The following is a 15,727-nucleotide window of genomic DNA, read 5'->3' as shown; positions in this document are numbered from 1 at the left end:
GCTGGGGGTACACAACTCTGAGGAGTTATCAGTCTATTTGTTATTCTCAGTGGTATGTGTGTGCTTAGTCACTCAATCGTGTTGGACTCTTTGCAACCCAGTGGACTGTAGCCCACCAGGCCCCTCTGTTCATGGGATTTTCCCAGCAAGACTACTGGAGTGGGTGGCCACTTCCTACTCCAGGGGTTCTTCCAGAGCCAGGGATCGAATCCTCGCCTCTTGCATCTCCTGCATTGGCAGGTAGATTCTTTACCACTAGCACCACCTGGGAAGCCATTATTCTTGGTTATTAAGACCTAATAGCACCAAGACAATGAAAGTGACGTGAGAAGCAGCCCCAGCCTGTACAACAGTTTTGTAAACCATCCTCTCTTTTTCCTCTAGCACCCAGGGAAGCCCTGGCTCCCACCAGTGGTTCCTTTCTGCTCCTCCCTCAGCTGAGCCACGATGCCCGGTGCATACAAAGGTGAATGCGGGGCTAATGTGGACCAGATGCCCTTCCTGGCACCTCCCGATAAGGGGAGGATCGAAGCCATGAACAAGCCCTATGACATCAAGAGGTCCGGCGGGGTCAAGAATGAGAAGGGAAAAAAAAAAAAAAGAATGAGAAGGGGGGCTTTGTTGCTGGGGAGAACCAGTCTGAACAGGGTGACCAAGTCACCGTGAAGACGATCACCAACCAGGTGGGTGGGAAATGATCCCCAGGATGAAACAGCTTTAGGAGTGCTGAAACCCCAGGATTCAAGAGGCAGAGTGGTAAGAAGAGCAGATGCCTCTGAGTCCCCTGTGCTGGGTTCAAGTGCAGACTCAATGACACTCAGCCTGTGGGGCCCTGAGCAAAACACTTACCCTCTCTGACCTTTGGTTTTCTTACAGTAGAGATTCGAATGTGATAGGACATGGAAGTACTTTGTATGCTCTGTAAAACAGTGAATGTGTGGAAGAGATCATAACGAGAGTTGCGTGTGCGCGCGCTCAGTTGTTTCAGGCATATCCGACTGACTCCTTGCGACCCTATGGACTGCAGCCTGCCAGGCTCCTCTGTCTGTGGGATTCTCCAGGCAAGAATACGGAAGTGGGTTGCCATGTCCTCCTCCAGGGGATCTTCCTGGCCCAGAGATCAAACTTGCATCCCCTGCAGCTCCTGCATTGGCAGGCAGACTTTTTACCACTTGAGCCACCTAGGAAGCCCATCATGAGAGTTACTTATCTTTAAAGCCCCAGACAGCTCTCATGTGGAATCAATTTTCTAAGGGTGAGAAGGAGCATCCCATCCATCAGGAATTGTGTGATGTGCCCACGATGGCGTGAGGACTGTGAGACGGGACCTGGAATGCCCTGGGCAACCCCGCTGAGCTCTCCAGTGTCATGAGCTACAGACAGTGGCACCGAGCCCCTTGCTGCGTGGTGGTGCTGAGCTGGGGCTGCCTTATCCTGGCTTGAAAGGATCCAACCCTAAACATTCAGGGGCTTTGCAGGTGGTCGTTAAACCTTTGGCGTCCTGGTGTCAGCCATGGTGGAATTGACAAAAGCTACAAATCATGGATTTTTTTTTCCCCCCCGTATAGCTGGTTTACTAGCACAGCCCTCTCTGTTGATCCACACTGTGTCCAGCTACAAGGACGGACTTCAGAGAGTGGCTAGAAAATCTGGTTTAGGAGACCCCTCACCTGGGGCAGACTCCCGGGGAGGCACTGGATCTTTTGCTTAATCCTTTTAATAACCTTATGGTAGTAGGATGAATGAACCCTATTTTGCAGAAGATTAAAGAGATTTTAGGGAACTTGCCTACAGCCACAAAGACAGTGAATGATGAATTCAGATTCAAAGCTTGCTGCATCTGGACTCACAGAGAACAAACTTAGGGTTGCCAGGTGCGAGAGTAGGGGGAAAAGATAGGGAGTTTGGGGTCGGCATGTACACTCTGCTATAGTTAAAATGGATGGCCAACAAGGTAGGTCCTACTATACAGCACAGGGAACTCTGCTCAATGTTATGTGGTGGCCCGGATGGGAGGGGAGTTTAGGGAAGAATGGATAGGTGTATATGTATGGCTGAGTCCTTTTGCTGTCCACTTGAAGCTATCACAATATTGTTAATTGGCTATACTCCAATATAAAATTAGAAGTTAAAAAAAATAAATCTGACAAATTTGGAAAAACAAAACCCCAAAGCTTACTGTGTCTGGCTCCAACGTCCATGCCCCTTCTACAGTGTCTCCTCATCTTCCACGTGGGCTGCGGGGGGTGGGGGTGGGGGTGGTGCATGTGATCAACCCTTGGGTAATTTCAGGAATAAGGGCACAGAGACCTTCCATGATCAGAACTTGGCAATATCTAAGCTTTACTCTGTGCCTCGCCCCTCTTTGAGAGGAGTGGCCACAGGAAAAAGGAGGCTGCCGCTGGGGTCCAGTGGGTTTGAATATGAAAGTCAAGATTAACTTGCGGGAGAAGCATCCTTCTCAGAAGGGCAGGGCACTGCAGTGTTGCCAGGAATGATGGATGATGAGAGCGAAGCGCCAGAGGCCCCAGTCTGGGTACAATTTAAAGACAACACAACTTCTGGGAGCGTCTGCAGTAGACACGCATACGGCAGGGTTTGGGACGGAAAAGACCGACTCGTCTGGCTCTTAATGATAAAGGCGCAGAATTCTATTTCTCTGCTGGGGCTGAAAGACAAGTGTTTGCCTGTGGGTGAGGCCCAGAGATCAGGAAATTACAAGAAATGGACCCTGAATGAAACCTAGCTGGATTTACTGTGGGCGTGGTGACCATTACTGGGTGGATTTTTCAGAGCCGTCAAGATTTCAAATTATTTGCCTGTTGAACTCATAAATTATTAAAAGTCCCAGAAATCCCAGTAGGTGTTTGAGCCTCACATCTCAGGCTTCAGGCAGCAGAAAGATATTTGTTTTCTCGATCACATGCCTTGAGCTCTGGTCCCAGATGCTGCCACAAGAGCTGGTGCTAGTTTTCATTTACAGAGGAAAAGCTGGGGTGCAGAGTGGGAACGGGAATTGGTTGTATTATTTTTACCCTAAAATATCTACTGTTCATCATTGTTGTCTTTTTTTCTTTTTGGTCTTGTTTGCTAGCTTGCTTTCAATTTTATCCTTCAAGGTGGTTTAGTGGGAGCAGGGGGAATGACTTTTTTTAATGGAAAAGTTCATTGCTATTTAGAAACCACTGCTAATTCTCAAGGCAGAGGGCCAAGAGTCGCATCTCTGCACAGGGTCCCTGGGATCAATGAGCAAGTTCAGCTACCAGAATGGACTTGGCTGAAAGAGAAGCACTTGTTGGAGGTATTCTGAACACAGGGAGGGAACATCAAGGTCTTTTTACTTGATGCCACTTCAGTTCATATAATCCTCCCAGCAACCAGCCAAGGAAGCCACTGTCATCCCTACTTCAGAGGGGAGGCACCTAGAGCTCAGAGGGCCGTGGATGTTCCTCCTTGTCCAAACTCAATGGGACAGGGCTGCACCAGGAGTTGGACCCACTGATCCAGTTTTTTGCACGATGCCAGAGAGCGGGTGGTACTCTGCCCGATGCCGCCGTGGTGGTGAGACCATACTGTGTCCTCATGCGTGTGCTGTGTTTTGACCCCCAGACGCTCATCGTCAAGAAAGATGAACCCTTCCAAATTCAACCAAGCCAGCGACATGGCTGATGTGACTTTCCTGAACGAGGCCAGCGTCCTGGACAATCTGCGTCAATGCTACATCAACATGAGGATCTATATGAGTGCCAGGGCCAGGGTGGGGAGGAGGGGGTGGCTTCAGTTCTTCGGCCCCTCTCCTGACAGGGAGGGCACAATCCCCTCCCCAACAACCCATGCATGTTATGTCTGGGACAAAGGCAGAGGGACCATGCTTTTGACAGATCAGAATTTCCACCCCGAGGCTTTGGCACCTCAGTGATGGTACGATCTCTGTGGGCAGCTGATACACCCTTTACTGAGGCTGTCATCCACAAGTGCTCCTCCTGACCCATCCCAGCAAACCCTCCAATCAAAACATCATTTCCACCCAGTGATATCACACGGCTTCATTAAATGTCTTTCCCTGTCTGCCCATCCATCCTCCATCCATCCATTCACCTTTCCTTTCCTACCATTCTTCCATCTTTCATTTCTCCCTTCCTTCTATCCATCCATTCAAGCATTCATTCACTCAACAAGTACTTTGCTAGGATCAGCACAGTGAGTTACCATCAGTCCCTTAACTGTCTTAGAAATCCTAAGACTTCCCAAAGGTGCTGGAGGCTAAACTCAAGACTGGGATATCAGGAAGTTTACGTGTCTGCCTAACTAGATGTCTTTACTAGAAAGGAAAGAGGCAATCTGGTAGGGCTGGGTGAGCTGGGGCCCAGCTTCAAGGTCAGGGGACTTCCCTTCCCTGGGCTTTGGTGACAAGAGAGCTGCTGCTGGCTTCTTCCCCTTGCCCTACTTCAATGCTGCTTCAGTTCCAGATTCAGACCTTCGGCAGCACCAGAGCTACAGGCAGCGCTGGAGGGTCTCTGGAAAACTCTTGGGGTCATTTGCTGGGCCCGTAGGCTAGTGGGGGCATCACTGGATTTCAGTCTGGGAAGAGCCACGTCTGCAGCCTGGCTGCGCCTTGAGCTTGGGCGGAGAATGTCCGTGTGGGCTCAAGGTCAAGCTCAGGGCCTGGGCTTGCTCAGAGCCCCTCTGCAGCTGAGCGCTTGCTCCCAAGGCTGGCCACACCACGACTCTGGGCGAAGGGACTGCAGGCTCTGTGGAGAGTGGCTTGCAGTCTGTGGAGAGGGCAGGAGTCTGCTCTTGAATCCAAACACCTCGGTTAACCACTGACTGAAATACCGGGGTCGGCAGGGCAGCCGCCCTCTCGTGCCCCCCTGCAAGGGCGGTGGGGGCCTCTCCTTTTCCTTCTGGCCCAGACACGGACAGGACTCGCTTCTGGTCTGCTCTCTCTGCCCCACCCCAACCCCCAGGACAGGGCTGGAGGGAAAGAGCGACTCAGTGGCTGGATCCCAGCTGAGACACAGTGCATCATCCTCTTACATCTTCACTTGGGCTCTCTGCCTCCTCTTTGCTCCTCTTTCTTTGGGTCGCTTTCTATTTAATAAAGTTCCTTTTTAAAACGCAATATAATGCAGCTCTGCTAAGGAGAAGCTGGGGGTGTGTACCCGGCTTGGACCAAAATGGAAAGTTTTCGAATTGACGTGAAGAGAGGCAGAGAGTGGAGGCAAGAGAGGTCAGTGTGAACGTCCAGCAGGAGAAGTTTGGGACCCACGGATGTGGCCATTTTCTGCCCTCAAGTAATTTCTTTCACTACTTCATTGGTTTTTCTGATTTTTTTTCTTTAAATGGGATGATTTCCTGAAAAAATTGCCATACGGTAAAATAATATCTTCTTAAGAGTAGACCAATCCATATTGCCCACCAGTTGGCGGATTGAGTCCACAAAGTAAGAACTCCCTAAACTGTCAGGGAAAACCTCCCCCATGAAATAAATCCAAAAATCAAGATACGAAACAGTATTATGTATGTGAAATCTAAAACAGGACAGAAATGAACGTCTACGGAACAGAAACAGACCCAGAGACACTGAGAACAGGCTGGTAGTTGCCAAAGGGGATGGGTACGGGGTGGGACGGGGAAGGAGTAGGACTCGGGGATTAGCACATGCAAGCTTTTATCTACAGGAGGGGGAAACAACATGGTCCTACTGGACACTACAGGTAGCTATATTCAAGATTCTGTGATAACCATAATGGAAAAGATGATGAAAAAAGAATATACACGTATAACTGAATCACCTTGCCATACAGCAGAAATGAACACAACATTGTAAATCAACCGTGCTTCAAAAAAATTTTTTTCCATTAAAAAAATAAAAAATAATCAGTGTCCTAGAAGACGATTGTTTGCTTTAAGAACAAGGTGAGGGGATAAGAACGTTATCTCTGGGGTTTGTTTGTATAGTACGAGAAAAGGATATTAGAAACCAACACAGTGCTTCCTTCTGGGAGGAGGGGGCGGGCACTTCGCAGCTGGGGGACGTTTTGCTGCATATTTGTCCGTAGAAACGATTACATTATCAAAGCAGATACTGGGGTTGGCCAAAAAGATCGTTCTGGTTTTCCCGTAAGATGTTACAAAAAAAACCCTAGTGAAAAAAAAAAAAAGAAAAAAAAAAACCCTAGTGAAATTTTGGCCAACCCAATAATTAGACCAAAAGAAAATGAAACAGATACATATTAAAGAGAAGCCTGGTTTTGCCTACTGGATAAAGAGTCAGACATAGATTCTGCTCTCAGAGAGAGCATCACGGAATCTTTCCAGGCTGGCAGGATGCTCCAGCCAGGATGCTCTGCAACGGGCCGGGGTCCAGAGGGAAGAGGGTGTCGGGAGAAGGGCCAGCTAATCCTCTTCCTTTCCTCCCACCAGACCTACTCAGCCTTGCTCTGTGTGACAGTCAGCCCCTACCGGTGGCTGCCCATCCACGGGGCCCGCGTGGCCAACATGTACAAAGGCAAGAAGCATGCACAGAGATGTCACCCCACCCCTTCTCCATCTAGGACAGCACCTACCACGACAGGCTCATGGGTGTGTGTGGGGGTGGGGATAGGAGGGGGCTGCCGGGTCTGTCATGGCGGGGCAAGAAAAATCCCTTTGCTGCTAGGGCTCCAAATGCATAAGACCCCCGTGCTACCCAGTCCCAACCTTGATCCCTCATCACCCACTGAAGATTTTTTTTTTTAATATTGCTTGGTGAGTGCACTTGCTAAGTACCAGCCCTACCTCACACCCCATCTCATTTAAACATCACAAAAACATGGGATAACGAGCTAAATAATGTCCAGAACTCAAGTCAACGCTTAACCATTCCCTGGGCCATCTTTGCCATGCAGTGCAAAGTGATTTTTATTAATGTTACTATTTATGTTGCTTATGACTAGGCAGTTTTCTGGGATGGGGCTGGTAGAAATGGAGTGGCTGGTAAATTCTTGGGCCCTTCGGCAAGGATGTGGACTGCAGTGGCAGGCCTGTCGCCTCAGACCCCACGGGATCCTAGCTCTTCTTCGTCCGCTGGCCACTGCAGCTACGCTCCAAGCTGGGCGGGATGCAGGGAGATGCAGGCGGCATGGCTAGGGTGATGCCAAATGTTGAGTTTCTAAGTGTTTTCTAATTACATCTTCCTGTTGACTTTCCTCCCTACAAAGTGTGAAATCCAGTCTACGCTAATCACTTAAGTGTCCCTTCTGCCTCCCAGTCTATAGACATGTAATTAGGTCTGTGTCTTACACATGTAATTAAGCCTTCTTAGAATTAATTGGGGGGACTTTGTATGGAAATCTGCAGGCTGCGAACAAGTGGGCCTAGCAGGGTAAGGCTGCATCTGCTCAACGGAGTTGGGGTGAGGGGTTTCTGGGCCCAAGTCCCCTCCCGCCCCACCCTGTCTGCCCGGATGGCTGGGATGTGAAGACGCCCAGCCTGGACCTTGCATCTCTTTGCCTCTCTGCAGCCACTCCCCACTCTGCCCTTCACTTGTCTGCTCCTGCTCTCCATCTGCAGGGGAGAATCTGGTGCCGGCAAGACTGAGAACACGAAGAAAGTCGTCTTGTACTTTGGCAACAGCGGAGGAACTGGCAAACAGTCCTCGGATGGGAAGGGAGGGCCGTCTGGGGACACTTGGGGTCTCTGGGTCCACACAGCAGAGCCCTGTGACCCTCACAGCTGCTCTCTGGGTTAGGGCCACTTTACAGATGAGGAGATGGTCGCTTGGAGATAAGCGACTTGGGTGGAGTCCCGTGAGGAGAAGATGGCTGCAGATCCGGATGTGACTGACCGACTGGACAGACTCTGATGCCCCAGGCCACATCTGCCCCTAGAAGTGCCGTGCCAGAGCCCCGTGTGCTTGGCAGGGGAGAGAAGGGACCGCCAGCTCCTGGCTAAGCTGCTTCTGCAGGCCTGGGAGCCCCAGGGCCCAGGGAGCACTAGCTGGGCCAGCGGCAACTGTAAAAAGCCAACAGAGAGGAAAGGAAGACTTTGGAGGAGCACCAGGGATGCCCAGGGAATGGTTTTAAGGTTCACATAGGAGTCTCTCCACCAAGAGCAAAGGAAAGAAACAGCAGCTAAGAATCAAGGCCTGTCGTCTGGCAGGGGGGCTCCGATGGCAGGGGCTGCAGGGGGACAGTCCTCAGGTGGTGGCCCTCCTCCCACGTCCCCTCAGTCCTTCTCTCCCCGCCTCCCCAAGGCCGTGCCTCTCCTGGGCTCCTGGCACATACACCACTGTCATTTGAAAGCCCTGGGTGCCCAGGCAGCAGCCGACAGGCCAGCCCACCTTGTGTTTCTCTCTGGGTCAGGGGTCCCTGGAGGAGCAAGTCATCCAGGCAAACCCTGTACTAGAAGCATTCAGGAACGCCAAGACCACCAGAAACAACACCTCCTCCAGCTTCATCAGTGTGACGGTGGCAGGGGTGACCCCAGGGTGGTGGGAAAGGCTTTTATCACCCCGTCCCAAGGGAGGAAGTCAGGGCTGACTGACACTCACCAGTGGGATGACACAAGTCCCAGCATCTCCTTCCCAGAGATTGTTATCAGTCAGGAACTTCCCTGGCGGTCCAGTGGTTAAGACTCCACACTGCCAACCCAGGGGACACAGGATCAATCCCTGGTTGGGGAGCTAAGACCCCCCCGCCCACAAGTCGTGCAGCGCGGCCAAAAAATATTAATAAATAAAAACAAAATGGTTTATAATAAATAATGCTTTTAAAAAACAAACAAAAAGAGTCCAATTCAGTATTTAAATCCAGGGGCCTTTAGTGCAGAGAAGTGGGCACAAGGTGATGGAAGGACTAAGAAGTCAGAACAGGAACCCAGAGATCGCAGCGGCTGGAGGCTGATCCCCCCACCCCCACCCAGGGGCCCCACGGCAGCGGGATGCGGGAGAGGCGCTGTCCCCAGGGCCCTGGTGGCCCTGAAGCCTGTCTGGCGGGAGCTGGGTCATGGACGGAGCTCAGTGGTGCCCTGCCTTTCCCTGCTGACCCCGTATCTCCTGCTGGGGTCAGCAGGGCCTCTCACTGCCTGGAGAAGAGGGCTGGGCGGGGAGGAGGTGAGGGCAAAAGGTGATGGAGACGTTGAGACTCCGATTTCCAGGAGAGTTTGTCCTTGGCTGATTCGGTGTCTCTCTTTAAGGAGACTTGGAATAGCGCCCTCTATGTGTCTGTCAGTTCAGTCGCTCAGTCGTGTCCGACTCTGTGACCCCATGGACTGCAGCATGCCAGGCCTCCCACCCTGTCCATTGCCAACCCCCGGAGCTTACTCAAACTCATACCCGTTGAGTCAGTGATGCCATCCAACAATCTCATCCTCTGTCGTCCCCTGCTCCTCCCATCTTCAATCTTTCCCAGGATCAGGGTCTGTTCTAATGAGTCAGTTCTTTTCATCAGGTGGCCAAAGTATTGGAGTTTCAGCTTCAGCATCAGTCTTTCCAATGAATATTCAGGACTGATAATTCCCAGTACGCCTGCCTAGGGTGGAATTCCAGAGGGTCCTAGCAGGGCACTCCTCTGCTCCATAAGATGCCCCAAAGCTGCAGGCTACCCCCAGACCATAGGTTTAGCTCCAAGACCTACCCACGTCGTTCTCTGCCTGTCCGAGTGGGAAATCCAGAACTCCACATACAGCCACCTCTGGCCCAGTCACCTTCCTTCAGTACCCTTAGAATTCGGGGGTGGGGGACGCGGCATGGTGGGGGACGCGGCATGGTGGGGCGGTCAATGAGCGACCACAGCCAGTGAGTGACCAGGTGACAAGCTTGGTCTGGAGTGCCACACGTGCTCCCTCATGACCCTCCCTGCCCCGGGCAAGTTCATCTGGATCCACTTCGGAGCTACGGGCAAGTTGGCGGGAGTGGACATCGAGAGCTGTGAGTCAGGCCTTTCAGAGGGTTCTTGGGGGGCAGGACCAGCTACCATTATGGGGTACAGCGCACAGTGAAAGCATGGGCCCCTTGTTCCAAACGTACTGAGAATTTCCACATAGCAGCAGAGGGACTCAAGCGCGGGGCCCGGCTGAGCAGAGCCTGGCTCACACGCGGGAGGTCAGCCCTACTCCCGGGCCCCCTCCCTCAGGAGCCAGCCCCCTGCCCCGGCCATGGGTCTGGGGGACAGGGAAGAGGGCCCATGCCTGGACATGGCACTGGGCTCTATGCGGAGGGGAGCCCTGCACTCCAGGGAGAATGGGCTGAACTCACGGGCACGTTGGCTTCTTCTTTCCCGGATCTCTTGGAGAACTCTCGTGTCATCTCACGGCAAGCAGCCGAGAGGAGCTACCACATTTTCTACCAGATTCTCTCCAACAGGAAGCCTGAGCTTGTCGGTAAAGATCTTCACATCTCTCTCATTATCCCTTAACTGATTTTCCACTATTTCCAATAATGAAAGAATTTCCTGTGCGTGGAGGGGTTCTGTGGTTCTACACAAATCTCTTTAGTTGAGAATTATGTGAAGAGGTTACAGGGAAGTTTCTCAAAGCTCGATTCACACCCACCTTCACAATAGCCTATGAGGCTTCACACCATTGCTGGCCCATTTCACAGATGGGGCTTTGAGATGCCATGGTTGAGACATGGACCTGGGGTGCAGGGCTTTAGATCCACCTGCCTCCTCCCCTGACTCCTTGTCTGGGTTTCCCAAGTGACTCAGTGGTGAAGAATCTGCCTGCCAATTCAGGAGAGGCAGAAAACATAGGTTCGATCCCTGGGTTGGGAAGATCCCCTGGAAAAGCAAATGGCCAGCCCACTCCAGTATGTTTGCCTGGAAAATCCCATGGACAGAGGAGCCTGACAGGCTACAGTCCACAGGGTCGCAAAGAGTCAGACACGACTGAGCAACTGGGCATGCGGGCACGCCTTCCGTGTCTTGCTCAGACAGCAGCAGAGAGGTCAGCCCAGGACCACTGCATGTGGACACAGTCCACCCTGGGCACAGTTCAGCAAGCGGACTGCATTCATGCCCTCAGCTGGATGCCCTGGTGCAGCCAACAACCTGCTCAACTGTCCATGGCAGACCTGCTCAGAAGCTAAGGTCCAGAGAGAGAGAGGCATGCGGCACGTGTCAGGGAAGTTGAGTGTTAGTGGGCCCTCTGGATGGAGCTCAAGTTCTCCTGTCTACCACACTCCCCACCAAGCCCTACTGCCTTCCTGACCCTGGAGCAGAGTGGCAGGCACCATTTATGTTCCTTCTCAGGCTGTAGTTTCTCTCAACAGTAGAGAGAAAAGGAAAGGACAGTATTTCTTGCATCCATGTCTCTTCCAGAAGTGAAAAAGACAGAACAAGAGGGGCACATATTTGAAGAAAAATAGAAGTGAGTGTGTTTCTTTGTAAACGTGACAACATCCCAGGCATATTATATGCAAGTGATTATTACCACCTGCTGCAATCTTTGGTTTACTTCTGCCTTTGAGCATGACCTGCTTTTTACAGGAGAGAGAATAGAAAGATGTGCATTCATTTATTCCAGAAACATCTACTAATTGTCTACTAGGTGCCAGGTCCTGGGCCAAGTGACAAAGGGCACAGCCATTCCTGAGACCCTCCTGTGACTCCAGAGTTCCTTACGTGCCTCATTCAAGTCCCTCCCTAAGTCCAGGTGACCTCAAGGGGCACGGAGCACATTGTATTCAGCTCTGTAACCACCACGATACCACCATCATACATGGCACGGGGAGGCATTTAGAGATAGAGCTTAAAAATGAAAAAGAAGGGACTTCTCTGGCATTCCAGTGGTTAAGACTTCGCCTCCCAAAGCAGGGGGTGTGAGTTCAATCCCTGTGGTCAGGGAGCTAAGATCCTGTATGCCTCAGGGCCAAAAAGACAAAACATAAAACAGAAGCAATATTGTGACAAATTCAACAAAGGACTGAAAACTGGTCCACGTCAAAAAAAAATCTTTTTAAAAAACCAAAAAAGAAGGAAACCACGCGTCACCAGCCCGCTAACCTGCTTTCTTGCAGAAAGGCTGCTGCTGGTCCCCAACCCGAAGAAGTGCCCCTGGGTGAGACAGGGCGTCACCGTGGTGGGTAACATGCACGACGGGGAAGAGCTGCAGATCACAGACGCGGGTGGTCGGGCATGGCCGGCGAAAGACTCTGCGGCCTGCAGGCCCTGCCATCTGAACTGGGAGGGGTGGGGCCGGAGGCCACACGCAGAGTTGCCAGGCAGCAGCCTGGATTGTCCCGTGGAGATTTCTGGGGTTGCAGCCGGCATTTTCCCCAAGCCTGTCGTAGTGAGCAGAGTTTCTCTCTGCAGAGTTGAGCTGTTACTCGACAGGGACTTGCGGGGTGGTCTACTCCACATAACTCCTCCTCCTCCCCAGCCCAGCGAGACATCACCCTCTAGTCCCTCCAGTTCCCAAGGCACCTCTCTCTCCTCCTCTGTGATGCTGAGCACCTGGGACTTCCGTTAGAATGCTGTGTAACTCTCTCTTTTTTTGACAAAAGAATCAAATCCTGATGCATCTTCGCCTTCCCCTTCTCTCAGGACCTAGCAAGGAGCCTGTACAATAATGGTGGGGATTATAACACTACTTCCCATTTGTTCCTATCACTCTGGTCTATCTTTATGACCACCTACAGGCCCCATTTTGCAGAGACTACACTGAGGCCGGAAGGTTAAATGAATACAAGGACTACCTTGCAGAGCATCTGGCCTGGGCTCCTGGGAGCAAAGACTCACCCCGGTCAGGGTCTGTCTGACCTCCAGCGTCCAGACCGAGCCGCCATGGCCCATTGGTGCCCCCTGATGGTGACCTCCACTCCAAGAAACAGGAAGCCAGGAGCTCCTTGGTGTTCTTCCCCCGGTGGCCTTGCAGGAAGCCTTTGATATGCTGGGTTTCAGCGCTGAGAAGACCAACGTGTATAAGCTGACTGGGGGGCATCACGCACTTTGGGAACGTGAAGCTCAGGCAGAAACCCAGAGAGCGGCAGGCCAAGGTGGACACCACAGAGGGCAGGCGTGGGGCGGGGGCTGTGCGGGGAGCGGGCGGCCAGCAGCGGGGGCAGGGGGGCTTGGGGCTCTCCAGGGCTTCCTGCGCATGTCAGAGACACCCGGTAAACCAAGGATGTTCCTTTAATACCAGATGCTGAGAGCCACGAAAAGGCACGACAGAGTAAGAGACATAATTGTGGTTTCTATATCACTTTGCCGCTTGACCTGGAGCGAACGAGTACAGAAACCGTTATCAGACTTCTGTTTTCTTTTCTTCCCCAATATTTCTAAATTTTTTAAATCAAAGTATAGTTGATGTACAATATTATGTTACAAGTGTACAACATAGGTTATACTCCATTTATAGTTATTATAAAATATTGGCTATATTCCCCATGCTGTACAACAGATCCTTGTAGCTTATTTTCTACCTAATAGTTTGTACCTCTTATTCCTCTACTCCATCCTGCCCCTCCCCGCTTCCCTCTCCACACTGGTAGCCACCAGTTTGTTCTCTGTATCTGTGAGTCTGCTTCTTTTAGGTTATATTCACTAGTTTGTTATATTAGATTCCACATACAAGTGGTCTTTAGCTGTCTGACTTATTGCACTGACCATAATGACCTTCCAGTCCTGCCACACTGATGCAGATGGTGAAATTTCGTTCTTTTTCATGGCTGCATAGTATTCCATTGTATATCTATGGCACAGCTTCAGACCCCTGTTTTCTCGATGGCAACATGGCGGGGGGGGGTCTCCTCCTCTCTCCCCACAACCCCTTCTCTAAATACAACAGACGGGGCCTGGGGTTCTCCAGGGCGGGTTCTCTCCTGCTTTATCTGTCCCTGCTCAGTGGCCGACAAAGTTGCCCACCTCATGGGTCTCAACTTCAGGGAGCTCCAGAAGGGCATCACCAGGCTGCGGGTCAAAGGAGGTAATGAGCTGGTGCAGAAGGGCCAGAACGTGGAGCAGTGCCAGAAATCCCTCGGGGCCCTGGGCAAGGCTGTGTATGACAAGATGTTCAAGTGGCTGGTGGTCAGGATCAACAAGATCTTGGACACCAAGATGCAGAGGCAGTTCTTCACTGGGGTGCTGGACATCGCTGGCTTCAAGATCTTGGAGGCGTGTCTGGCCTCACTTTGGCATAGCCACCCTCCTTTGATAAGAGCCTTTTCATCAAGGTTCTCTCGCTTCTCACCTTCGACCTGGGGCTGGCCAGTCTCAGTCTGCTTCTGGCTCTCCGGCTTCTGGCCTCCAGAATGTCCCATCTTTCATGTATTGGCGCCAAGTCACAACAGACAGAATGAGTGGTGCGCTGGCTGGAGCCAGCCTGTCCCGGCTCACCAGAGCTGATTGGGGGAATTTTCAAGAATTCTTGAGAGCTGGTCAAAACCCTGTAGATAACATGTTCATGGTGCATTTACACCATGGAGACTGGCCAACACTACAAACCAGGAGCTTTTTTTTGAGAGAGAGAGCTGATTTATCAGCACAGCACTGGTGGTCCCCGTTTCTTGCCCAGACAAATGAGACTCAGGCCTCATCACAAGATGGGTGCTGTGGGTCAGGAAGATTTGACCTTCGTGATTAGGAGTCAGGAGACCTGGTTCTGGACTCGGGTTGGCCACCAACCAGCTGTGTGGCCTTTGGACAGTGGCTATCCCTCTCTGAGCCTCAGCTGTCTCAACTCTAAAATGAGCCGGCTGGAGGTGATGACCGCTAAGGTGCACTCCAGCTCTGCTCTCCTATCATTCCAGGACTTCTGTTAGCCACAGCTGGGGTTTAAAAAAAATAATTTAGCTACATTTCTATCAGGCTTCCCTAGTGGTTCAGCTGGTAAAGAATTCACCGGCGATGCAGGAGACCCCAGTTCCATTCCTGGGTCAGGAAGATCACCTGGAGAAGGGAACAGCTACACACTCCAGTATTCTTGGGCTTCCCTGGTAGATCAGCTGGTAAAGAATACGCTTGCAATGCGGGAGACCTGGGTTCGATCCCTGGGTTGGGAAGATCCCCTGGAGAAGGGAAAGGCTACCCACTCCAGTATTCTGACCTGGAGAATTCCATGGTCTGTATAGTCCATGGGGTTGCAAAGAGTCAGACGTGACCCAGCGACTTTCACTTTCAATTTCTCTCAGGATCTAGGAGGCTAATTTGGCTGCTGTCTACAATAGAACCATTTAATTCCATAGGTGGAAAGGGCCTTAGCAGAGTCTCAAACTGTACTGCCTGGAGTCCTGGGCAGCTGCTGATGGCCAGCCAGGTGGGGCTGGGAAGGGAGGAAAACGCCTGCGCCAACAGTGGGGCATGTGCAGTAGACAAACAGGGCTAGACTCCCAGCCCCGCCACTTTCACGCCATCGTGCACCCCCAGGTCCCCATCTTTAATGGGGTCACCGATCATTCTTGCAGATGCAGCTTAGCCAGCGTCTGACACATGTACATGCTCGATGCAGGTGGCTCTGTGATCACAACGGCCCCTCTCCTCTGACCTGTTTTTTGTAAGACCCTTCCGTGTAGGCTTTCATGAAGAGAAAGCAGTATCTGGTTTTTAAAAAATGAATAAAAAAGGCTTGCAAATCCCTCAAACCCCTTCATCCTCCAGATGAGGATGAGAAAAACTAGACAGAGAGACCTATCCAAAGGCACACGGGGTGGGGGGTAGTCAGACCCACAAAGCATCTCAAAGGATTTCTCTGCCTAGAAAGGAAATGATTCTTTCCACGTTGGTGCTCATGCACCGCATGAGGCTGGAGT

General features: G+C 51.6%; 1 pseudogene; it reads left to right on the top strand.

Annotated features, from left to right (window-relative positions):
* The first annotated feature begins 447 nt into the window (after positions 1–447).
* Positions 448–15,727, top strand: part of LOC122702036 — a 40,047-nt pseudogene continuing 24,767 nt past the window's right edge.

Source organism: Cervus elaphus, chromosome 10 (assembly GCF_910594005.1).
Source record: "Cervus elaphus chromosome 10, mCerEla1.1, whole genome shotgun sequence".
NCBI classification, from domain to species: domain Eukaryota; kingdom Metazoa; phylum Chordata; class Mammalia; order Artiodactyla; family Cervidae; genus Cervus; species Cervus elaphus.
Note: the sequence above shows the minus strand (reverse complement) of the source record. Positions and strands in the feature narration are given on the sequence as shown.